The sequence below is a fragment of the Xenopus tropicalis genome, chromosome 7 (assembly GCF_000004195.4).
Source record: "Xenopus tropicalis strain Nigerian chromosome 7, UCB_Xtro_10.0, whole genome shotgun sequence".
In the NCBI taxonomy this organism is placed as follows: domain Eukaryota; kingdom Metazoa; phylum Chordata; class Amphibia; order Anura; family Pipidae; genus Xenopus; species Xenopus tropicalis.
The window spans coordinates 58,403,419-58,431,056 of record NC_030683.2 but is presented as its reverse complement, the minus strand read 5'-3'; the positions used below and the strand labels follow the sequence as shown (position 1 = coordinate 58,431,056).

General features: G+C 40.7%; 1 protein-coding gene across 4 annotated transcripts in view; it reads right to left on the bottom strand.

Moving 5' to 3' along the window:
• unc93b1 (unc-93 homolog B1, TLR signaling regulator) overlaps positions 1-27,638 on the bottom strand; it is an 88,602-nt gene that overhangs the window by 42,206 nt on the left and 18,758 nt on the right.

Sequence of the window (27,638 nt, the reverse complement as noted above, 5' to 3'; positions counted from 1 at the left end):
AAGGATCCAGACCTCAAGGGTAAGTGGAAAAATCCCTTCTGTTCAACCCCTACAGTCCTCTAGGAGTGTAAATTGGGGACCCTGACCGACCAACAACAGGGAAAACCCCTGCCACTTAAATAGAGCAGCCACAGGGTTTTTTTTTAAAATTTCAAGAGCCCGGTAGGAAAAAAAAACTAGCCTGAGAACAGGACAGGAAAAAAAAAAGACTACTGGCCCCAGGAGGGCAGGGGGGGGGGGGGGCAGGGAACCTACCCAGTGTTTATGTTGACATATAGTGGCTAGGAAAACATTTTTACTGCATGCTATAAATATTAAGTTTTATTGACTTATTGACGTATGTTAATGAGGGGATATTAGGCATATTATAATGATGGGTTAGGCTGGAAGATAATAGGAATAGCCTTAAGTTATCATATTAATTTTTTTTCTTTAAAGCTCATTATCAGGAACAAAATGTCTAGAAACATCATAACATCAGTGTTGTGGCGCAGCATCAGTACAGCACTATATTTCTCATCCATTTGAAAGACCTTCTGGTTAAAAACCTATAACACAGCAGACATTAGAGGGTGCCCTCTATAGCAGGCCAGACAGTATCCTCAGCACGAGGGATAATGTAGCCTTGTGGGGCAGTGCTGGCAGTTTTTCATAAAAAAATCTTTAAAAAAAAAAGCTTTTCATAAACAAATCCAAAAAATGTGTGTGTGTGTGTGTGTGTGTGTGCACTTTATAGACAAATTAAAGAGATACTGACACCAGAAATTAAACCTTTTTTTACATCTATCATAACATTTTCTTTGCATTTTCTTTTGCCATAAAAGTATTTGCCCAATGCTTTTATACTACCTGTCTGATCCCCCATGTTCCCCTATAAGGGGGCAGCCATATTTGTCCAGCAGGAGGCCGTTGGCATTAGAAGCTATAACTGACAGACTGAAAAGGGACAGTCAGGTTGGCAAAACAGTCAGGTTTAGGAACTTAAAGTAACAATTATTTAAAAAACCAAATCTCGCAGTGAAAATCAATCAACATGACCTATAGGCAACTTTTTATGTACATTCATATTTTGAGGAGTCATTTTTTAGTGTCAGTATCACTTTAAAACAGTGGGAAGACCAGTAAATTGATTCCAGTTTAAACCTGCATATTATTGGATAATGAATATGCTTGTTTCTTATTGGTTCAGGAATTTGATTGACAGTGTTGTTTCACAGAATGGATATTTTATCAGTTTTGTGAAACTGAGTATTCATTTTGTTGATAGAATGAATTCTGTGCTATAGAATCTTGCTTTCTGTCACACGCATCTATTTTGTCATGAAAATCTAGCTGGAATATGCTATTCAGTTACACCATTATATAGTTTGTTGAAGTTTTGTTTTGCATTATTCATTCTGTAAGTAACTTTACACATAACTGTTTTTTTGTATGGATGTTATACATTTGTGTTTGAGTTTGTAATATAATAATTGATTTTGTTCTCATTCATCACTAGAAATATATCTATTACATAGTAAGTTGGGTTGAAAAAAGACATACATCCATCACGTTCAACTATAATGCCTATATCTAACCTGCCTAACTACTAGTTGATCCAGAGGAAGGCAAAAAACCCCATCTGAAGCCTCTCTAATTTGCAGCAGAGGGGAAAAAATTCCTTCCTGACTCCAAGATGGCAATCGGACCAGTCCCTGGATCAACTTGTACTAAGAGCTATCTCCCATAACCCTGTATTCCCTCACTTGCTAAGAATCCATCCAGCCCCTTCTTAAAGTTATATAATGTATCAGCCAGTACAACTGATTCCAGGAGGGAATTCCACAACTTCACAGCTTTCACAGTAAAAAATCCTTTCCGAATATTTAAATGGAACCTCCCTTCTTCTAAACGGAGTGGGTGCCCTTGTGTCTGTTGGAAGGACCTACTGGTAAATAAAACATTGTATATTTTTTACCAGTGTTTATATCCACACTTTAATTCTGTCTACTGTGGATTGCTTTTTGTACATGGAATGTATTTTTATAGACAAAATGTACTTTTTTAGCACTTGTAGGAGGGGCAGGCAGATGTTACCATACAAACCAGACACTGCGGAATACTGGTTTTCCATTAATAAGAAGTACCTCTAAGGCACATGTTCTTCAACTTCAAGATTTGTTTTCTTTCCAGCATACCAGGCATACGCACATAAATACATACCGTATATACTCGAGTATAAGCCGATCCGAATATAAGCCGAGGTACCTAATTTTACCTAAGAAAACTGGAAAAACGTATTCACTCGAGTATAAGCCTAGGCATCCATTTCTTTTAACACACCTGCACACTAGCTTGTGTCCAAGTAGTAAGGGCAAAGTAGGTAGGGGCAGCGCCAGATTACTTGTTCAACCGGCTATCCATCTAAATGCCTGATGGCAGATACACAGAGACTGATATACTAACCATCGAACTTCGAAAATACTGAGGGATTCCCAGCTTTTCCAAATATTTTCTGTTGTTATTAACACTTTGCTCCAGGCTTTAGATCCGTGGGTCAGGGATAGCATTGTGGAGACCATCAGCAGTATAAGTTTCAGATCATTTATTATCCTTTCACAGACCTAAAACACTCTTTTCGCATCCAGGCATCAGGAGCCGACGTGCGCGTCGCGTCGCGCACCCCCCCCACGCGACGTGACGTGCGCGACGGCTCCCGATGGCTGGATGCGACGGGTGGCCAGTATAAACCTAATGGCTGGATGCGACGGCTGGCCAGTATAAACCTAATGGCTGGATGCGACGGCTGGCCGGTGCACGCCCAATGGCTGGAGATGGCTGGGGAAGGCTGGATGCGACGGATGGCCGGAGGGGGGGGTGCGCGACGGCTCCCGATGGCTGGATGCGATGGGTGGCCAGTATAAACCTAATGGCTGGATGCGACGGGTGCCCAGTATAAACCTAATGGCTGGATGCGACAGCTGCCCGGTGTGCGCCCGATGGCTGGATGCCCTATTAAAAGGAGAGGGGATTGATCCCCCTTTCTGTGTATCTATGTAAAAGGTAAAAGGACTGTGGGGAAGATTTACTGAAGTGTGAAGATGTGCGTGCGTGTGCAATGGATGGCCCGTGCGCACCCGATGGCTGGAGAGGATGAATTGCCCAGTTGGATAGGTAATTTGCTACTTGCCTCGAGTATAAGCCGAGGGTTCCATTTTTAGCACATTTTGAGTGCTGGAAAACTCGGCTTATACTCGAGTATATACGGTACATCCATACAGTCATGTTCTTGTTTCAGGCAACATAAGTAAGCTCTAATACTCAATAGGATTTCTCGTATGGAATAGCTTCCTTTCCATCAGGTTAACACACTTATCCACTCCACCACCTGTTCCCAGCAATCCAACACTCTGGCCCATGACAACTTCCTGTTCTAAATTGTGCACCTAGTGCCAGATAATACTGAAAACTATCCTGCTCTAGCTAAATCTGTTACCTCTATCCAGAAGGGCAAGGTCCTCCTCTCCTTCTGCAGGCTGGTGTTGGTTCTGCCATGCCCTTCCCAAACTGGCCTGGGAATATAGTCAGCACTGGCTTGTATATCTCCCAATCTCTACTTCTCCCTGGTGGCTGGTGGTATGAACTACACTTTAACTCAATATTGCTACACTTCTCAGAAGGGGGCACTACAAAGTGAGAAGTACCATAGTATTTGTAAAACATTATTTGGAGTGGGTATTGATTATCAGTCCATGGGTATTGATTACGGCGTACGTCGTTGCAGTAAAAGGCTATATCTGCCAACGCCGTACGTCGTTTGGCAGATAAGGTTACTCTCTGCCGAAGCGGCAAGTGCCGCTTCGGCAGAGAGTTTTTAGCGATGACAGCCCCCTGGCCAACGAGCTTGGTCCCACTTCCTGCTCCCCCCCCCAGCGCCGGCCCCCAGGATTTCCTGCTCCAGGACCTGGCAAGCTTCAGGACAGGTAAGGCTGTTTTATTTTGCATTTATACACACTTATACACACTTACACACACACTTACATACATTTACACACACAAACAGCACACAATTTTGCAGTTTTTTTTTTGTTTTTTCATTTTGCACACTTATCTACACCTATATACACTTATATACAAACTCATATACACACTTACACACTGTCACACAACTTTTACACATGTACAAACATGTATACACAAATACTGTTTATTTTGACAGCATGTGTCTTATTTTGTCGTTTCACTAATTTGCACAATTTTTGTGGTTTTGTTGCATTTTTATCCCTGTATTAGTGTCCCTGATCTGTTTTTAGCATAGCTTTGCCATATGTAACTTTGGTGTAGAAAAATGACTTTACTTATTTTGAATTCATTAGAATGTGTACTTTCCAAAAATATATGGTTTTGTGGGGGTCTCTGTATAATTAGGGGGTGTTACTGCACATAATATGCTGACAGGGGGCTCTGTATGCAAAAGCTGAGTTGGCAGGCGAGAAATTCATATGCACTACTTTCATTTTGGGGTCAGTACATACCGCAGACTTTGGTATATCTATGCATATTGGGCATCAAACTGTTCAGTAGACCTTTGGTGTTCCTATTTGGGGTAATTTGCCTTTGTATGCAAGAAATTGTGTGAAATAAATGCGGCAAACTGCAACTTTTTTTGCGATTTTCTGAAATGTCATAAAAACCACTAAATTTAGGAAAGCTTTGCAGATTGGTACTTTGATGTAGAAAGGACTCTTTACCCATGTTGGATTGTCAGAATGTGTACTTTCCAAAAATATATGGTTTTCTGGGTTTTTCTGTACAGTTAGGGGGTCTTACGGCACATAATACACGGTCATTGGGCTTTTTTTGCAGAAATTGAGTTGGCAGCTCAGAAAATTCCTATGCACTATTTTCATTTGGGTGCCTCTGTACACCACATACTTTGGTAAATCTTTGCATATTGGGCATCAAACTGTTCAGTAGACCACTGGCATTCATATTTAGGGTGATGTGTCATTAAGAAATGTTGTAAGATAAATATGGCAAATTGCAATTTTAGGCCTTTTTCAGTAAAGTCATAAAAACCATTAACTTTAGGAAAGCTTTCCAGATTGGTACTTTGGTGCAGAAAGTCTTCTTAACCCATGTTGGATTTGTCAGAATGTGTACTTTTCAAAAATATATGGTTTTTAGGGGTTATGCTACATTTCTGCAGCTTCTACCCCTCATAAAACTGCCATGTGTTTATGAATTAGGTTAAAGTAAGCCATAAAATTAGTGAGCACAAGGTATATTTGGGGGGTCTCTAAGTGCCATGTGCTTTGATAAAACTGTGTACAGTGGGCATCATCTGGGGTTCATATTTAGGGTGTTTTAGCTTGGTACCTAATGATATGTGGGAGATAAAATGCTGCAAAGTGGAAGCTTTGAGGGGATTTTTGGAAATTTCATCAAAATTGCCAACTTTAGGAAAGCTTTGCGGCTTGGCACTTTGGAGTAGAAATACATGGGTACCCATTTTAAATTAGGGGGGATGTGTACTTTCCAAAAATATATAACTTTCTGGGGTGAATGTACTATTTACTAGCGTTATCCCACATATAATGATGTAAATGTGTTGATTTTGCAGAAGCTGAAATGACAGAAATGATAGATCATATTGGGGGTATGTTTACATTAGGGCCCCTACATGCCACATATTTAGGTAAACCGATACATATTGGGCATCAAACTGTTCAGTGGACCCCTGGCATTCAAATTCAGGGTGTTTTATCCTGGTACCTAATGATATGTGGGAAATAAGATGCTGCAAAATGGAAGCTTTGAGAGGATTTTTGGAAATTTTATCAAAATTGCCAACTTTAGGAAAGCTTTGCGGCTTGGTACTTTGGAGTAAAAAGACATGGGTACCTGTTTTAGATTCGGGGGAATGTGTACTTTCCAAAAATATATGACTTTCTGGGGTGAATGTACTTTTTACTAGCGTTATCCCACATATAATGATGTAAATGTGTTGATTTTGCAGAAGCTGAAATGACAAATGATAGATCATAAGGGGTTTTGTTCACATTGGGGCCCCTACATGCCACATACTTAGGTAAACCTATACATATTGGGCATCAAGCTGTTCAGTGGACCCCTGGTGTTCAAATTCAGGGTGTTTTACCTTGGTACCTAATGATACGTGGGTGATAAGATGCTGGAAACTGGAAGCTTTGAGAGGATTTTTGGAAATGTTATCAAAATTGCCAACTTTAGGAAAGCTTTGCGGCTTGTTACTTTGGAGTATAAAGACATGGGTACCCATTTTAGATTCAGGGGAATGTGTACTTTCCAAAAATATATGACTTTCTCAGGGGAGTGTACTTTTTACTAGTGTTATCCTACATATAATGATGTAAATGTGTTGATTTTGCAGAAGCTGAAATGACAGAAATGATAGAGCATATGGGGTATGTTCCCATTGGGGCCCCTACATGCCACATACTTAGGTAAACCTATGCATATTGGGCATCAAACTGTTCAGTGGACCCCTGGCGTTCATATTTAGGGTGTTTTATCTGGTTACTTTATGACCAGTAGGAGATAAGAAAAGAAGCTTTGAAGGTAATTTATTGCGCTGCTGAGAGCGCAGGGTTTTTTGTTTGCGCTGTAGGAGTGCAGGATTTATAGGTTAAATTATAGTCTGCTGTGATCGCATGTCATTGCGGGTATTGTTGGGACCATGATCTCAGTTCAGCCCCGACGACTTTGCTTTGCCAAGCGTGCTTATATTTTTGATCTTTGGAAATTAACGGCACTAAGAGTTAATCGTGGGAAGTAGCCAAAGGTTATAAGGAGTTTTTTTGGTAAACTCAAAGATAAGCCTCTAAAGGAGGGGCATTAGGTAGGCACAGGTCTCTTGTTGCGATACTGTTGGATGAATTACTGTTTGTCTGTGTTGTGTCTTTGTTATTGTCTTTAGAAGTAAATGTTATATTTTTAAACCGGTCATCTAAAATTTATTGCAACATTAAGAAATACCTCTGAATGAGCTAATAAGGTTTTTGCTTTTTCGGAATTGTTGCAATTAATTTTCATTATAAGGAGTTGAAAATAAATGAAATAAAATTTCTAAGAAATTACCACCACCCATTCATGATAAAATTTGCAAGGAGTACTGAACCTGGTGTCAGTATGTTTTTTTCGGTGCGCACCCACACGCTTTGCTGAACTAATTTGAACAGGAATAAATACCGTGAGGACTGATTGTGTCCCTGACAATTTGAGCCCAATGTGAGACTGTAGGTCCTGTCTGCCTTTAAGCCAAATATAAGGATTCCAGACAGTTGACGCGGGACGGAGACTGATCACCTGATCGCGGGACACGGTGGGAACTTAGATTTTAGTTTCTTTACCGTGTCATCCCCATATTCTATTGTGAATTAGTCCGTTGTCCCCAGTGGCTTCCTGGCAGCCAGCAAAGACAGGTTCCTCTTGCCTGCAGCCCATTTATTGAACCTGCACATGGTATCTATTGCCTGATTTATGTTTTCTGTCTTTATGTTTTCTTTTGTCTCCCTATAATTGGTCTCCGTTAACCGTCCGAAGTTGTGCCCGTGAAGGTCAGTGACAGGAGGACTCTTATGTGCAGGCATAAGAGGGGTTAATAGTTACATTCCAGCTGAGAGGTCTACATGCTGGAGTGGGGATAATCGCACTGGATTGTGCTTGTGTGTGGGGTATCTTAACTTTGGTGGGTTAACCTAGTACAGTGCACGGGGAAGATATGTGTCATAATTGTGTATGTGGACTTCTGTTTGGTATTACAGAAGGGGGGTGGCGACTAGCTAAGATCATGGAAGGGGGGTATCCTGAAGTTTACCTTGGTAGAAAACGTGTATCGTTCAGTGTTACGGACATTCTGTGTTACCGGCTTAATGTCCATTTCCCTGTGGGACAAGAAAATCTAGGGAAAAGTATAATACAGATTTGGAAAAAATGCTATTTCCAGCGGATACCTACCCATGGAGTGTGCTTGCCACCCTAAGGAAGGGATGTTAGAGTGTGAACAAGATGAGCAAAAACGAGTCAGAAATATAGGACCCTGGATATCTCTCTCTGCTGGGTTCCAGGGATCAAACCAATAATAAGGTGGAGGAAGGGATCCCAGCATTGGAGCTGGTGGCAGCCATAGAGGGGAAGAAATATATATATAAAAATAAAAAAAATGCAATTACCTGACAGATTGCCTGTAGCTCTGTTCAGTGTTAGATACCGACCAAGGGGGGACTGTAAACTGTCTCCTTCAAAATTTTGTTTGAGTCAGCTCCCAGATTAAGGTGTTACTTTCCCCAACAGCTGCAATTACACTCTGATGCTTTAACTAATTTTGTATCTCAATTGACTTGTGAACTAACTAAAGTGCATGGTTAGGTGTTCTCTTTTGTTCCAGATCCAACCTTCACTGAGGGAACTGCAGCTCGAGGACTAAATGATGCTAAAGAAATTTGTTTGGAACCACACCTCCCACTACAAAAGATCCCAGTCCTGGAAGGAACACTTGTATCCGTGCAATAATAAATATCCTTTTCTGTATTACACAGTTCTGATACAACTCCTCTAATACATAGCCTCATGCCTTATTTATCTTAGACATATGTGTCAGGGTTAATGAATGTAGAAATGGAAGGATTATGGACTGGTACACAGTCTATGGCAGTTGCCTTAGCCTGTAAACAAAAAGGTTTCAGAGAATATTAGAGGACATATGGCACAATTATATAAGTGTCCGGACATTTGTCCATTAGATCAAATTAACCTGCCGTGTGGGCTATTTTCAAAATCAACGTAGGATGAGTGTCTTGTACCCCCTACAAAGCATTCTTAAAGACCCACACACCTGTTTATCAAAAACAGTATCCCTTGTATCAAGAGAAGATTTACGGGCCATCAACAAACTCATACACCCGATGGTGCCCGTTGTAACAGACATTAACCCCTTACTTACATCTACACCTTCAGACTCAACATACTACAGTGTCATAAATTTAGGGAATGCCTACCATTCTATATCAGTAAGTGAGAAGACAAGGCCCTTGTTTGCCTTCACGTGCGATCGGCGTCAATCACCTTTGCGCAATTAGCAATGAGTATGCCGTTAGCAGCGTGATTTATGGGTATGTACTCCTCGAATCTCTAAAGGGCTGGGGATATCAGTCAGGGTCAACTCCCCTGCAATATGTTGATGATTTGTTGTTATGTAGTGCAGACCAAGGAAGTTGTGAAAAAGACACTATTTCACTGCCGAATTACCTGTTTGAGGAGGGGCACAAGGTATCATTAAAAAGGTGCAGTATTGCAAGCCATCTGTGCAGTATTTGGGTTTCTTGTCATCTCAGGGGCAGAAATGAATTAACCCACAGAGAATCCAGGCAATCTCAGCCATAGAAAGCCACAAACTAAGGAACAATTGCTCACGTTCTTGGGCACGGTTGGTTTTTGCAGACAATGGATTCCAGACTGTTCATATTTTGAAAGCATCTTAAGGAGCATACTTAAAGACTCTGAATCTGACAATTTGCAATGGACTGAAACTGGCACAAATGCATTTAAAGCTTTACTGGGGGTATTGGCATCTGCACCTATACTCAGTCTGCCTAACTATAATCTGCCTTTGTGTTGTACTGCAGGAAATTGTAAGACCATGGTTGCAGTCTTAGCCCAGATTCACGGAAACAGTTAAAGACCCATAGCATACTTCTTTAAGGTGCTACCGCTCATTGTGCAAGGCATGCCTGCCTACCTGTGGGTGCTAGCAGCTTGTTCGGGTAGCTGTTGAGTCTTCTATTGCTAATACCTCATTCTATCCTATAACTTTCTATACTTTACAAGTGCTGATGGTAAAGCCTATTGCTACTTATATAGAAGAATCGTTACAAGCCCTTATGCTTCCACACACCCTAATGGTAGTTAAGTGCCGTGGGCACTCTACCGCCGGTGGCTGCCAATCCTACTGACCCCCCCTCCCGATAAGCCCCCGCCTGATATTACTGTATTATGCATGCCAACATCTCTGCCGCATGATTTGCTCTTATATGAGCTACAATTATATGCCACTTCTGCAGATTTAATATACTGGCAGGATAATATGTTGACCATCGACGACAATAGTCTCTGGTCAAAAGGAGGGATTATAGGTCTCCAGAAATATGCAGCACCACTGTTCATTATGTAGTTCACGGTGCATATAAACAGGAAAGTCATAGCAAGTGAAACATTGAAACTGGAGGGTATCAATACCCCCTTGTCATAGTAGACAGGTTCAGTAGGTAAATGGGAGCACAAAAAATTCCATTTGAAATTTTAATGGGTAAGCCTTTTTCCACTCCGTGGACAAGGACTCCCTTAGATCACTATATCAGGCGATGTGGATCAGATACGGGAACAATATGTAACTGAATTGATAAAGGTTTTGAATAATCACAACAATGATGTTTCTCTCTCTTTTCTTATTACTTCACAGAAACCTACACATTCATATTAACCAGGAGACATCATGCGAGACTCCATCCAAAGAAAGGGGGAACCACCCCTACGGAGATCTCACAACCGTGATAGACATCACCAGAACCGCAGTCCTGACATCTGACAGCAACCAATGGATACACGCAATGCGCCTAAAGAGGGCCCCCCCCCGTGAGGATTACTCCACAGGATACACCATCCTCAGATGACGATGGCGACCCCCCTTGAGGCCCTACCCAGTCCTCGCCCCAAGAAACGGCGATCGAGTCTGAAAATCTACCTCATCATTTTCCTCAGCAAAATTCTTGTTTTAGCAGGATTTGTCTACTTTGTCATTTTCCTCAGCACCATGTGTGCATATCACCCTGAGAAGTTACCCTGTTTGTGTGGACAGTCTTCGGACCGCCCCAACAGGAATATAACAGTAGACAAGAGAGCATTAGACATACGTGATGACAATTTGTGGGAATACATGGCACGGATTGTTCTTAACATTACAGGTGCCTAAAGGATGTCACTAGTGCAACTGAACTGATTGAGACTTGTTTCGTAGCTGTTGCTACTCCCAATACTGTGCTTACTGACATTTACTGACATTTTTTATGCTACAAATAATGACTCTGAAGTGCAAGATTCTGATACTGAAACACATGTCCTCTTATATTTATATTGCAGATCAACATTTTGCTTCCATAAGTCACTCCCAATGTAACTGCAAGTGACATATGCTATAACATGACTTGTAATGTTAGCGACATCCCTGTGTGCATTTAGGCACATTTAACTAAGAGTACTGACCCGCACCCAGTGTGCAGTAGGATGACTTCTCAATGCATCAATGTCACCACAACTATGTCATGTAATCATACCATCCTGTCACCTAGTTTAGCTAAGCATGTGCCAATGCCCAGAGGTTGGTTCTTCTCTTGTGGGAACAACTCGTTTAATTACATTCCAGCTAATATTTCCGGTGGATCCTGTGTATTAACTAGACTTAGTTTAGCTGTTCCTACAACCTACCCTGGACGGACCACCCAGGCCCAACGCCCTAAGAGAAGCACAGATTATGAATACATACCTAAGATTGTGAGTCAGACCTACACTTAATGTATGATTCTGAAATAATAGCGTTAGGATTTTCATTGGTAGAAGTACCAGGATTGACTGTATATCAGGGTAAACAAATTAATAAAATTGCTTGCATCATAGTTAAGAGCATTAATGCCACCAGCACTGCAATTGCAAATCTATTGACTGACATAGGAGACGTTAGAAAAGCTGTACTACAAAATTGTGCAGCGATCGATTATTTGCTTTTCAAACATAATCATGGTTGTGAATACTTTGAAGGCTTATGCTGTTTTAATCTTTCTGATCATACACATGCCATTAACTAACAGCTCGGCATACTTCACGGTTTAGTTGACAACATTACCCAACATAAAGATCAAGGTTGATGGGACTGGCTCACTAGCTGGCTCCCAGACATTAGTGGTTGGGTCAATGGTCATTTGTTTGATTATCATTCAGTGTGTGCCTTCATTAATCCGCATGTGTTGTTCATGTTATAATGATTAACTTTAAGTGTTATCACTTCGTGATAAAAGGGAGGGTACCTAAAATTCTCCCTCCATAGATTTTATCTTCAATATGTTATCACTTTGTGATAAAAGGTGGGATTGTAAGGTTTGATATAATATCCTATATTCTCATATTCATATAATCATATATGCATGTATTTTGATAACTTTGATACACTTTGATGCTTAGCATATCATACTACATTTTAGAAATGTATCTCCATTTTGTAACAGCAAACAGCAAGGTTTGAACATCCCATAATAGTTGTTTTTCCCAAAGAGTACCCTGGCACAGCTTGCACCTTACGAAATATAAGCCTTGAGAAACAACTTAATCTTATCTGTGCACTAACGCCTCTTCTACTCCTTGTGTCCTCCTTAAAATTCCTGTCCCGCATTAGCCATCCTTGAAGGCCATCTTTGAAGCAACAATAGTCTTTTTCTTATTTGCTATAACACACCCTTATGTAGTTACGTGTGCACCGAAGGTTATAAAAGTGATGATCACTTAGCAATAAATTGAACAAGTTTGAACTTCCATTTGGTTGTGTCCTTCTTGTTCCCGTGCACGTCTTTGTCCTGGCAGGAGGGCTCCCACGGATTACTAAATTTACAGTCGGCGGTCAGGAACCTTACAGACCCCTTATCCAAAAATCCATTATCCAGAAAGTTCCAAATTACAGAAAGGTCATCTACCGTAGACTCCATTTTAATCAAATAAGTCGCATTTTTAAAAATTATTTCCTTTTTCTCTGTAATAATAAAACAGTACCTTATACTTGATCCCAACTAAGATATAATTAATCCTCACTGGAGCCAAAACAATCCTATTGTGTTTAATTTACTGTTTAATCCTATTGTGTTTAATTTTTTTAGTAGACTAAGGGCTCTGGCACATGGGGAGATTAGTCGCCCGCGGAAAATCCCCCTGTTCGCGGGCGACTAATCTCCCCGAAAAGCCATCCCACCGGCGAAAATGTAAATCGCCGGTGGGATGGCATACGCGGCGGCGCGATTCCAGTTACATCGCTGAAGTTGCCTTTCAGAGGAAACTTCCGCGATTTTACTGAAATCGTGCCGCCGCGTATGCCATCCCACCGGCGATTTACTTTTTTTTTTTACTTAGTCGCCCGTGAACAGGGAGATTTGTCGCGGGCGACTAATCTCCCCCGTGTGCCAGAGCCCTAAAGGTAGGAGATCCAAATTACTGAAAGATCCCTGATCTGGAAAGCCCAGGTTCCAAGCATTCTGCATAACAGGTCCCATACCTGTACAATATTCCAATGAAGTGGAGAAAAAAGTAACAGTTAATTTTACAGAGGTATAATGGAGGCATCCTACAAGTCAGAATTCATTGTAAGGGTCAGAATATAATAAGGCTTTTTATGGACATGTACTGTAAACTTTAATAAAGATTTTTTTTTTATTTTACACTGAACCTGTCAACATTAGAATTACCAGCTCATCTTTGTACATACATAGTAATCCACTCCTTTTGGCTGTAGGTTTGTGGTTTGGCACCCAAACCCAACATATCTACTAGTGAGTTTACAGACTGTCTACATCTTCTTTCCTCTACAGCCAAAGTATAACTGTTTGGAAATTATAGCAAATCTATGTCATTTACACAGATTTATCTGACACAAGCCTTTCAGAATGGAATGCTGCTTGCTGGGTTTGTATCCACCAAGACAAAATCTGATGGAGTCTACATTGGATATAGATATATTAACAAAACACAATGCGAATGACCCATGTTACATTACAGCAGTGTACTATCCCACAATATCTGGTGCTGTGATATTGCATAACAAGATTTTGTGGGTCAAATAAAGTCTGATCAAACTCTTCTATGTAGTTTAGCTCTAAAATACTGCAATGACTCGTTTCGGTATAACTGACTTTGAGTTTTGCTGCAGTCCAGTCAGCCCACATTTTATCATATTTGTTGTGGCATGCTCTAGCTTGCAGCCATCAATTTTATTATCAATGCTATTTAGAAAAACAAAGTTCTCCAGAGACCTCATTTAGCACTGGCTTGCAGTTTTTAACCCTTTAAGTGCCAGCCGAATTCGTCATTTCAGTTCCCCCCAGTGCCAGACGTTTTGTGAACATTCTGTGCTCTCTCAATGTAGGGGCTTTTACTGGGGGCAGGGTTAAGTTTAGGTAGGCAAACTATATATTGTTTTTTTCAGGAGAACCTGAGCTTTCCAAATCTACCTGAGTTTTTGTGTATTTCCACTTCTGGAACAAGATTTAGAGCTTGAAATACAAAAAAAAAAAGAAAAAATGCTATTTTTCATGATATAAGGATTTCTACCAGAAACACATTTTATTTTATGGACAAAAATTCAACTGATTTGGAAAGCCTCATGTCTCCCGAACGTGCCAATACCTGATATGTATAGTTTTATTGAGATTTCTGACTTCTATAGATCAAAAACTCCCAGCAGTAAATTACTAAATTTTCAAAGCATTACAGCAGAATACGGCATACTTTACATTCCAAAGCCAAAAATCCTGGAACATTAGGTTTACCCCAGGAAACCATACATTTTTGAAAACTACACATTCTGACGAATCCGAAATGGGTAACTATGTCTTCCAACTCCTAAGTACCAAACGGCAATGCTTTACTGAATTTAGCATTTTCTATAAAAAATTATGAAAATTCTAAAAAATCACCTCAAATCTTCCATTTTCAAGCACCTTATCTCCCACATAACATTAGGTACGAAGAAAACACACCCTAAATATGAAAGCCAGGGGTCCAATGAACAGTTTGATGCCCATTGTGCATAGGATCACCTATGTATCTGGAATTTAGAGACCCCAAAAGGAAGTTAGTACATACAAATTGCCCAGGAGATCTCTTTAGCTACTGAAAATTCAACACATTTACTGCATTTTCTGTGGGGTAAAAACACAAAAAAATACATTGACCCCCCAAAACCATATATTTTTGGAAAGTACACATTCGGGCGAATTCAAAATTGGTACCCATGTCTTTCTACTCCAAACTACAGAGTCGCAGTGCTTTCCCAAAATTGCTAGTTTTGGTGAGATACCTGAAAAACACATCAAATCTTCCACTTTCAAGCACCATATCTCCCACATAACATTAGGTACCAAGAAAACACACCCTAAATATGAAAGCCAAGGGTCCGCAGAACAGTTTGATGCCCATTGTGCATAGGATCAGCACTGTATCTGGCATTTAGAGACCCCATAAGGACATCAGTGCATAGAGATTGCCCCAGAGGTCTCTTTAGCTACTGAAAATTCAACACGATTACTGCATTTTCTGTGGGGTAAAAACACACAAAAATACATTGACCCCCCAAAACCATATATTTTTGGAAAGTACACATTCGGGCGAATTCAAAATTGGTACCCATGTCTTTCTACTCCAAACTACAGAGTCGCAGTGCTTTCCCAAAATTGCTAGTTTTGGTGAAATACCTGAAAATCACATCAAATCTTCCACTTTCAAGCACCATATCTCCCACATAACATTAGGTACCAAGAAAACACACCCTAAATATGAAAACCAAGGGTCCGCTGAACAGTTTGATGCCCATTGTGCATAGGATCACCGATGTATCTGGCATTTAGAGACCCCAAAAGGAAGTTAGTGCATACAAAGTGTATACACTGCAATATAAGCTACCGGCATGCGCATTATGCGGCATAAGACCCCCTAACAGTAAGGAGACCCTAGAAAACTATACATTTTCCGAAAGTACACAATCTGACAAAACAAAAATGGGTAAATACATCTTTCTACTGCAAACTACCAAACTACAAAGCTATGCTAAACAGAACGATTTTTTTGACATTTCTGAAAATTGTCACAAAGCTTGCATTTTACCCCATTATGTACCCCCACATTTTGTACCGTATCAACATGAAACATTCTAAATATGAACACCAGGGGTCTACTGAACAGTTTGATGCCCTATATGCATAGATTTACCAAACTATGTGGGGTACAGGAGCACCCAAGTAAAAATAGTGCATATGAATTTTCACATAAGATGCTTCGGCTCATGCAGTTTTTGCACCCGGTATGTGTATTATGTGCCATACGACCACCTAACAGTAAGGAGACCCTAGAAAACCATATATTTTCCGAAAGTACACATTCTGACAAAACAAAAATGGGTAAATACATCTTTCTACTACAAACTACCAAACTACAAAGCTATGCTAAACAGAACGGTTTTTATGACATTTCTGAAAATTGTCACAAAGCTTGCATTTTACCCCATTATGTACCCCCACATTTTGTACCGTATCAACATAAAACATTCTAAATATGAACACCAGGGGTCTACTGAACAGTTTGATGCCCTATATGCATAGATTTACCAAACTATGTGGGGTACAGGGGCACCCAAGTAAAAATAGTGCATATGAATTTTCACATAAGATGCTTCGGCTCATGCAGTTTTTGCACCCGGTATGTGTATTATGTGCCATACGACCACCTAACAGTAAGGAGACCCTAGAAAACCATATATTTTCCGAAAGTACACATTCTGACAAAACAAAAATGGGTAAATACATCTTTCTACTACAAACTACCAAACTACAAAGCTATGCTAAACAGAACGGTTTTTATGACATTTCTGAAAATTGTCACAAAGCTTGCATTTTACCCCATTATGTACCCCTACATTTTGTACCGTATCAACATAAAACATTCTAAATATGAACGCCAGGGGTCTACTGAACAGTTTGATGCCCTATATGCATAGATTTACCAAACTCTGTGGGGTACAGGGGCACCCAAGTAAAAATAGTGCAAATGAATTTTCACATAAGATGCTTCGGCTCATGCAGTTTTTGCACCCGGTATGTGTATTATGTGCCATACGACCACCTAACAGTAAGGAGACCCTAGAAAACCATATATTTTCCGAAAGTACACATTCTGACAAAACAAAAATGGGTAAATACATCTTTCTACTACAAACTACCAAACTACAAAGCTATGCTAAACAGAACGGTTTTTATGACATTTCTGAAAATTGTCACAAAGCTTGCATTTTACCCCATTGTGTACCCCCACATTTTGTACCGTATCAACATAAAACATTCTAAATATGAACGCCAGGGGTCTACTGAATAGTTTGATGCCCTATATGCATAGATTTACCAAACTATGTGGGGTACAGGGGCACCCAAGTAAAAATAGTGCATATGAATTTTCACATAAGATGCTTCGGCTCATGCAGTTTTTGCACCCGGTATGTGTATTATGTGCCATACGACCACCTAAGGAGACCCTAGAAAACCATATATTTTCCGAAAGTACACATTCTGACAAAACAAAAATGGGTAAATACATCTTTCTACTACAAACTACCAAACTACAAAGCTATGCTAAACAGAACGGTTTTTGTGACATTTCTGAAAATCGTCACAAAGCTTGCATGTTGCCCCATTATGTACCCCACATTTAGTAACGTACCAACATAAAACACTCTAAGTATGAACGCCACTAGTCTACTGAACAGTTTGATGCCCAATATGAATAGATTTACCAAACTATGTGGGGTACAGAGGATGCCAAATTGAAATACAGCAGACAAAATGTCCATGTGCAAAGACAAGTAACAAAGAACAATGTAAAAAGCAATAAAATTGATAAAGATAAAAAAAAATCACTAAAATCATTTTTTTTTTTTTTGCCTAATAATATCTGCGGGCAGAATAACAGTTTGAGTATTTTGGCTAGGGCAAATAAGTTTTACAGACAAAGTCAAGCGAACAACAACTATGCATAACTGAAAATGCTATAAAATGGCTAAACATGCAGTAAAATACCCAAAAATCCACCAAAATCACAGAAAATGTAGTAGAAACACCAAAATAATACACAAAAGGTATTGCGCAGTGCGGTTAGCGAATACACTATCCGCAATGGCAATAAAACATTTTTTTCAGGCAAGAATAAAAACGATGCGATTAGAAAAAAAAAAATAATTACAAAATTACATAAGTGTGTAAGTGTCTGTGTAAAATGTGTTTTGTGTGCATGTGTGTGAGTATGCAACCAAGTGTGAGTTTTCTCTAAGTGCTGTAAGTGATGAATGTTTGAAAACCTCCCAAAAATGCATGTGTGTGTGTGTAAGTGTGAGTATAAGTGTAATAAATGTGTGATTGTGTGTGTATTTGCCACTTACTTGGGGTCTAGAAGATCAGGATCTGCAGGAGAAACACGATCTGGCACAGCAGCATCAGCTCATGTGAGGGGGCGTGTCAGGAAGCAGGGGGGCCAGAGGGGGCAGCTGCGGAAGGGAGAGGAGCTGCACAGAAAGCCACGTGGATGGCAGGTAAGTCCCATGGGGCCCCTGGGTGATCGCTACCCAGGGGCCACTCGTTCCCCACCTCTGACTATTGTCTGGAGGCTGGGGAACGAGTGGGGAGCGAAGGAATGGCTTGAAAAGCCGTTCCTCCGCTCCCAAAACCGGAAGTGCAGCAGGACGTAGAATCTACGTTCTGTGGCACTTTGGTCCTTTGATACACAGGACGTAGATTCTACGTCCTGTGGCACTAAAAAGGTTAAATCCACAGTAAATAACTTTATATTTACCATTTTGAATCACATCTCCCATTCAATTGCCCAAATTGCTAATTTGTCCAGATTTCCCTCCATGAATGACACATCCGGGATGACATTCCAGGATAAAAAGCAATGGTTTCTTAAAAAGTACTGTTTTACTCTAACTTTGTTTTTACTGCTAGAATCATAGGTATTTGGGTAGGCGAAAGAATTACAATAACTGAGACCTGGCTTTCCTCTACTGACACTGCCTCACCTGCTGCTCTGTCCTTTGGGGGGCTACACCTTACTCACACTCCCAGACCTGGAAACAGGGCAGGGGGGGTAAGACTCCTTCTCTCCCCCCGCTATTCATTTAAAGTCCTTCCACCTCCTCCTTCTCTTTCATTTTCCTCATTTGCGGTTCACTCTATTAGGCTCTTCTCCCCTGGTTCGCTTCGCATTGCAGTCATATACTGACCTCCTGGACCAACCTCACAATTGTTTGACAACTTTTCTGCCTGGCTTCCTTACTTCCTTTCCTCTGATTCCCCATCCATTGTACTAGGTGACTTTAACATACCTGTTAACAATCCTAATGCTCCTGCTGTCTCTAAATTCCTTTCACTAACATCCTCCTTTGGGTTATCTCTGTGCTCTGACTCCCCCTCTCACTCCAATGGAAACTCCCTGGATCTTATATTTACAAAATGTTGTTCTATCTCCAACTTGACTAACTCCCCTTTCCCCCTCTCTGATCACAATCTGCTCACATTTCAACTCTCGCTAACTCTCTCTACACCCGTCTGCTGTCCCCCAAACATGCACATACCGAGACCTGCAATCCCTAAACACGACACATCTCTCTTCTTCCTTTGACTCTCTTCATTTTAACATCCTAACTGTCTCTTGTCCTAATCAGGCTACCTCTGTCTACTACAGCACACTCTCCACTGCCCTTAATGAGCTTGCTTCTGACAAAACGCCCAAACCACTCCAACCCTGGCACACTGCTCATACCAAATCCCTCCAAAAACAGTCACATACACTTGAGCGCCGCTGGCGCAAATCAAGGTTAGAATCAGATTTCTGCAGCTACAAATCTGCTCTGCAGATAATAATACCACCCTCCGCCAAGCTAAACAAACCTACTTCACTGCACTCATTAACGCCCTCTCTAAAAAACCTGCACAACTCTTCTCTAACTTTAACTCTCTGCTGTCCCCTTCTCCACCTCCTGTGTGCTTCAATCACTGCTCAAGCTATTGCAGAGCACTTGAAAAATAAAATTGACACCATCCGAAGTGACATTGCACAACTTAATCCCCATAACCATTCACCTCCCTCCCTACACACTACCCAGTCTCTTCTTGACTGAAGAGGAAGTCTCAAAACTTTTGGCTTCCTCTCACCTTACTACCTGCCCACTTGATCCCATTCCTACCAAACTTCTACGCAATGCCAACCCCTGTCTTATCAAAGCCTTAACTCATCTATTTAATCTCTCGCTCTATACTGGAATCTTTCCCTCCCAACTGAAACATGCCCTTGTAACCCCTATTCTGAAAAAACCCTCCCTTGATCCCTCCAATCCTAATATCCTCCGACCTATCTCTTTGCTTCCATTCATCTCCAAACTACTCGAGCGCCTAGTTTACAACCGACTGACGCTATTCCTCTCTGACAATAACCTCCTGGATCCCCTACAATCTGGTTTTAGACAACAACACTCCACCGAAACTGCTCTAACCCGCTAAAGCCAAAAAACACTACTCGCTACTAATACTTCTTGATGTCTCGGCTGCTTTTGACACAATGGATCACCCTCTTCTCCTCCAGTCTCTCCACTCTCTTGGCCTTCGTGACACTGCCCTATCCTGGTTTTCATCTTATTTCTCAGATCGATCCTTCAGTGTCTCTCACAATGGTGAATCATCTTCTCCCTTGCCTCTTTCTGTCGGAGTTCCTCAAGGCTCTGTCCTGAGCCCCCTACTATTTTCTCTCTATACCTCCTCACTCGGCAAATGAATCAATTCTTTTGGCTTTCAGTAACACCTCTATGCTAATGATACTCAGATCTATCTTTCCTCTCCTAATCTCAACCCAGAGCTTCTAACTCGTGTCTCTTCCTGCCTGTCCGCTATCTCCACTTGGATGTCCCAACGTTAACTTAAATTAAACCTCTCTAAGACTGAATTGGTTCTCTTTCCCCCATCTAATGCCCACATTGTTCCTGAGGTATCTATAACAGTTAACAATTCTACCATCACCCCATCTTCCCAAGCCCGGTGCCTTGGGGTTATCATTGATTCTGCAATGTCCTTCACTCCTCATATCCAGTCACTTATCAAATCATGTCACTTTCACCTAAGAAATATTTGCAAAATACAATCATTTATCACCCAAGATGCTGCCAAAATTCTGATTCACTCTCTCATCATATCTCGCCTGGACTACTTTAACTCCCTATTAATTGGCCTTCCCCTCCAAAGACTGTCCCCACTCCAGTTCATAATGAATACTGCTGCCAGACTCATACACCTCTCTAACCGCTCCTCCTCTGCCATTCCACTCTGCCAATCCCTGCATTGGCTTCCCCTACCCCTCCCCTAATGACTCTCACATTCAAAGCAGTTCATAACTCTGCCCCACCCTACATCTCTGAACTCATCTCTAGGTACTATCCAACCCTCTTGTTATGCTCCTCTACTGATCTGCTCCTCAACTCCTCTCTCATTCCTTCCTCACACGCTCGCATTAAAGACTTTGCAAGGGCTGCCCCCCTTCTCTGAAATTCGCTCCCACAAACTGTCAGACTTTCTCCCAATCTTTCTGCCTTCAAGAGATCTCTAAAAACGCATTTATTTAGAGAAGTTTACTCTAATCTAGATTAACATAACCTCAGTGTGCTGCTAAAAGCAATACCCTCACACCCCACCCCACACCTCTCACAACTCTGGTCATGCCCATTCCCACACCTTGTGTCTCAGCCCTTTCTACTTGTAGATTGTAAGCTCTTTTGGGTAGGGCTCTCTTCACCTCTTGTATCGGTTATTGATTGCTTTATATGTTACTCTGTATGTCCAATGTATGAAACCCACTTATTGTACAGCGCTGCAGAATATGTTGGTGCTTTATAAATAAATGTTAATAATACCAACTGACGGGCCCAAAATCTGAATGTTTAAATGTGACTTTTTTAGTACAAAATATTGAGTTTTCCAGTGAGAAAAGCACATTTTTTCCATTAAATATACAGCTGAGAGTGCCACCGTTTTGTTTGTTTACCTTTCTGGCCCATTACTAACATTGATAATGAGCAGCATTTTTATTTGTTTTTATGTAACTCATAACATGTAACTCTATGCCGCTGGCAGTGCCACTTTCCTGCACCCAAACCATCAAGCAGCGAGTGCAGAGGACAATTTACTAAAATTAATTTTTTTGTGGCCTTCATCATATAGACTCAACATGGAATAAATTTTGATTAAACTTAATCATTGTTGTAATTATAAAATGTCCCTATAATGCTATTGGTCATATGAAAATTGAAAAATCTGAGTTTATATGGATGTTTGTTTCAATGAATCCTCTTTATTTTTCCTCACTTGAAACTGGGTAAAATAGAAATAAATGAGGTCATTAACTTCCCCTTGAAAATGTGTCAAGAACAGGCTGTCACTGACTATTCTATTCCTCTACTATTCTCCATAGAACTCAATGGTACTCGACAGATCAAACCAGGCAATTTTTTTTTTGGCCAAAATAAAGTTAACTAAACATTAATAAACCACAAATTATGCGAGTTTCTTTTGAAAATACTAATTTTTCAGCAAAAATTTCTGAAAAACACAAATTTTTCATGAAGAAATATCAGAAAAAATGTGTACTGGCGAAAGCTCATAAATCTCGAAAATATCTACACATAAAAAAAAAGAAACAAAATTTTCTCAAAATAGCTTAGTAAATGTGTAAGATGAAATCTGTCGAAAAAACGATGTAAAAAGCTGTGTAAAATAAATGAGTTGTGGAATAAATGAGCTGTGTAAAATAAATGGAGAAGTTCACTGTCTGAATGCCAGATTTGACGCCATTATTCTACGTAAGTTTCGGCGGAAGAAAAAAATCATAAAAAAGTTATGCCCAATTTTCACGGCAAAGCCTGCCAATGCGTGGCGAATTTTGTTGCAGGTTTTTACACTGCATAATAAATCTGCCTCTTGATATGCAAACAGCTCCCATACTGGCAAACTGAAGAGAGCAGGGTCAGCTGTATCTTAGTCTTTTTTTTTTGTAACTTAAATTTTTATTGAAAGATTTATCAGAAAGAAAAAAGTAAGACATTGTGATTTGTTATACATTATAGTTCTTAATGTTATACAGTTTTGGTACATGGTCTCCAGAAAAGAAATTTTTGTTAAAGTCAGCATGTCATTTTCATTTAACACATTGTTTTATCTTAGTACCGTTTTAGACCATGTATAATATACTAGAGGGGGTATAAACCTGGATGTGTTAACCGGAGGGGGGGAATAAAACACGGCTTCATTGTGTATAAATTTTGTGTTTGAGGGCTATTACTCTCTATTTCTGAGTCTAGGTTGCACATAGCTCTTTATATACTGTGGTTATATGTCTGTGGTTGTAAAGATATCCCATCTAGCCCATACTTTATTGAATCGGGGGATTGCACCCCGTATTCTGGCCTATATAAGTAATTTAAGATTAGTACTGAGCAAAGGGTCACCATTAGGGTGAGTGCAGAGGATCTTTTGCGGTTGTTTATATGTATTTTGTGGTCACAGCCTCATTGCACCCCCGCCTAATGATTTACAATTTAGTGGTTGAGCACAACTTTCCCTTTTTCTTGTGTTATTGTTTATACAGGAGCAGTGGCCAGCTCCATGTTGTAGCCCCCACTCTTCCCAGCTACAGTCAGGTGATCCCAATGGAGCCAATAAAAGGGCAACCATATGGGAGTTTTAACCTTATAAGCAAGAATGTTGCAGGTAAAACTTAGTCCCTTTGCTCAGTACTAATCTTAAATTACTTACAGTATATAGGTCAGTCAGTGTAGGACTGGCCAGAAGGGATGACTTTGACGTAGTTGGCCAGCTTGAAGTATATTGCAATGTATGGACAAACAATCCCTCTTTTGGGTCTGGGGCGGGAGGGCATTTCTTAGTGGCTGATTGCACAGAATGTCCTAATGTCCTATCTCTACATATGGGTGAGTGCAGAGGATCTTTTGTGGTTGTTTATATGTATTTTGTGGTCACAGCCTCATTGCACCCACGCCTAATGATTTACAATTTAGTGGTTGAGCACAACTTTCCCTTTTTCTTGTGTTATTGTTTAATGGTGGGGGCCTGTAATGTCCGTATGGTTTCTAATGGCTGAGGCTAGCGGTTCTATGCAGAGGATCAGTGCAGAGGATCTTTTGTGGTTGTTTATATGTATTTTGTGGTCACAGCCTCATTGCACCCACGCCTAATGATTTACAATTTAGTGGTTGAGCACAACTTTCCCTTTTTCTTGTGTTATTGTTTAATGGTGGGGGCCTGTAATGTCCGTATGGTTTCTAATGGCTGAGGCTAGCGGTTCTGTGCTCAAAGCATATAGTAAAGGTGACAAGGGCAGCCTTGTCGTGTACCATTCCTTATGGGAATGGAGTGTTCAGATGCCCCTGGGAGTTTAAGGGTTGCTGTAGGAGTGGAGTATAGCCCTTGTATGGCTGTTAAGAAAGGGCCTTTTATTCCCAGGGTGGACAGTAATTCTGTCATGTAATCCCAGTTGAGGCGGTCGAACGCCTTCTCAGCGTCTAGGCTTAGCAGGAGAGCTGGGATTTTGCTTTTGTTAATGGCCTCAATTAAATCTATGGCACGTCTGGTGTTATCCCCGGCCTGTCTCCCATGTATGAATCTGACTTGGTCGGTATCAATGAGTTTGGGCATTAGAAGGGCCAATCTGTTCGCTAGAATTTTGGTTAATATCTTTAAGTCGGAGTTTAGAAGGGCAATGGGTCTATAACTGCTGCATTGGTGCGGATCTTTGCCTTCCTTATGTATCAGTGTGATATAGGAGGTTAGCATAGAGGTGGGGATTACCTCTCCCACTAGGAATGAGTTGAACAGCTTAGTTAAGTGGGGTGCTAAGATTTCCAGAAACCTTTTATAATATAGATATGTTAGGCCATCTGGGCCTGGGGCCTTTGAGGTGGGGAGGGATGTGATCGTTTCTTTGACTTCTTCGGCTGTTACCTCTTTGTTTAGTTTTGGTAGGTCCTCAGGGGTAAATCTAACTCCAATATTGTTCTCTAGAAAGGTCCTTCTTTGAAGTTTTACCTTATTCTGTAGGTGAATTGGGGGGTTTGGCAAGTTATATAATGATGTATATTATTTATGAAAAGCCCCCGCAATTTCTGTTGGTGCATATCCCATTTTACCTTCACTTAGTGTGATTGCAGTTATAGCTGATTGAATTTGTTGGTCTTTTAGCTTTTTGGCTAGAAGGGAGTGTGGTTTATCTCCCCTTTCATAGTATTTTTGCCTGGTCCAGCATAATGTTTTTTCAGTGCTGTCCATTGTCAGAGATTTTAAATGCTTTCGGGTCTGTGTAATTTCTTTTAAAATGTTTTTTTGTGGGGTTTCTATGTGCAGTGTGTTCTAGTTATTTTAGTTTTCTTTCAAGCATATTTTGGGTGTGAAGTTTGGACCTTTTCTAATGAGCGGCTATTGCTATAAATTTACCTCTGAGGACTGCTTTGTGCGCTTCCCACAGTATAGACACATTGGATACAGAGTTAACATTTTCCTTAAAATAATTTTCCATAGTTTGTGAAATTTCCGAGCAGATTCCCGGATCACTTAAAAGAGTCTCATTTAAACACCAATGAGTCTTATGAGGAGGCTTGTCCAGTTCTATATCTAGTAGGACTGAGGAGTGGTCAGACCAGTGGATTGGATATCTGTGGTTGACGGGTAGGTTAGTAATGCCCTAAGTATCAGGAAGAAATCAAGTCGGGAATATTGTTGATGTCGTGCCGAGTAAAAAGTATATGATTTTTCATTAGGGTGGTGGACTCGCCAGATATCTTGTAAGTCTAGTTTACATATAAGTTGCCTGAACCTTTGGCATTGTGTCTTATATTCATTTTGTAACGGAGGGGATGATCGGTCTCTTAGCTCTGAGGGTATTAAGTTATAGTCCCCTCCAATAAAAATACGCAAGTTGTAGTCTCGGCAGACCTTAGTTAAAGCAGTTCTAAGGAATTTCAACTGGTTTCTATTAGAGGCATATATATTTGCCACTTTAAGTGGTTTTCCTGCTAGGGTCCCCTCTATGATTAAGTAGCGTCCATTTGGGCCTGAAGTGACTTTTGTAACTTCAAATGGACAGTCTTTGTGGATCATCGTAAGGAGCCCTGCTCGTTTAGCATTTTTACTTGATTGATATACTTTTGGATATAAATTAGTTTTTAAGTTTGGTTTTCTGAGGCTTTGAAATGAGACTCTTGTAGTAACACAATATCTGGTCTAAGCTTATGAATTTCTCTTATTGTCATATAGCGTTTCATGACACTGTTAAGATCATTAACATTTAAAGTTAGAATTTTCACCATTTACATATATTAGTTAATATGCTAGCAATATATTTCCATTTATAGTTTAACATCAATATCTAGACCTATTGAGTAGTCTGTAGCCCTGTGAACCGTTTAAACAAGTTAATAAACAATAAAGATAACAACATAAACTGTATAAACATCGGCCGTGGTCGTTTGCGAGGTTATGTGCCATTGTATGTAGGATTATGAGGTGGCCTTGGTTGGGTCGAGGTAGTTGGGATGGCATTATAATGTATCTCTGGTCCTGTAAGTAGGAACATGAGTAAGGCATTTGGGATAATTGGGTAAATGCCAGTTCATCCTTTAGGAGGGAAAGAGCTGCTTGGTTCCAGTCGTTGTCAGCAGAAAATTTATGGAACTCAATAGTATAGTCCTCTACAGGACGGGCACCTTGATGGAGATTTCTTAAAGCCGCTTCAGCAGTGGCTACGCGATGGGGATTATTGTATATGACTGCCATCGCTTGGAAGAAGGAATCCACAGTTTGGAGGACCGGACTTTGTTGCACCATTAAATGAAAAGGTACTGCAGTCTCCAGAAAACTTGTCTGGTAACAGAACTTTAGGCTCAAGAGCTGAAGGGCTGGCTGCGGCGCCCACAACAGATGGAGGTAACACAGCCGGAGCAGGAGGTGGAGGCTGAAATTGGATGGCCGGCAGCTGAACTTGATTGTAGTCCACTTGGAGTTCTTTAACTGCATGGGAAAGGGCCACAATCTGCTGAGTCAGAGTACAGTAAGAGGAGATGAATCTTCCTCACGGTCCATGGCTCGGTTATACTGTCACACCGAGCAGGTCAGATGAGATCGCCACCCACAAGCACCTCACGCTAGCGGTGGCTTACCTGAGGATGAGACAGGAAGCACAGCCATGGAGAGAGGCTGGAAGGCCAAATTGTGTAGTACCGAAGGAGTAGGCAGTAGTAAAATGACTATTAAGCTACCAAGCTAAGGGTTCCCGGTTCTAATGGGAAATGACAACATATGGCTTCCAAGCTTGTTGCGCCTAGGGTGTTGTGTTTGCATTGTTTAGCTTGGTGTTGTATATAATAAGCTAGCTGTATAGCTCTGTACTTTTCTTGTGGAAGAGGTTAAAAATTTTTGAAATAGGGTGAGTGGTTTGCCATGTTTAGTTAGGGAATGTGAATGTATTACTCCTCTGCTAGTCCACCATGCAAATATTTCCAGGTGGGAAGTCCTTGTTGTTAATGGTGATTGCCTTAATGGTGATTGCTTAAAGATTGGGTGGTATTTGTTTCATAATGCCTGCCACATATGTAGCATTTCCGTTCGGAGAGATAGTTGAAGGGTATTTTTGGTAACCATAATATACATTGCAATGAATATGGGTAGATCAGGTCGTCTTCAATTTGTACCCATAATGGTGTGTGGGTACCCACGTGT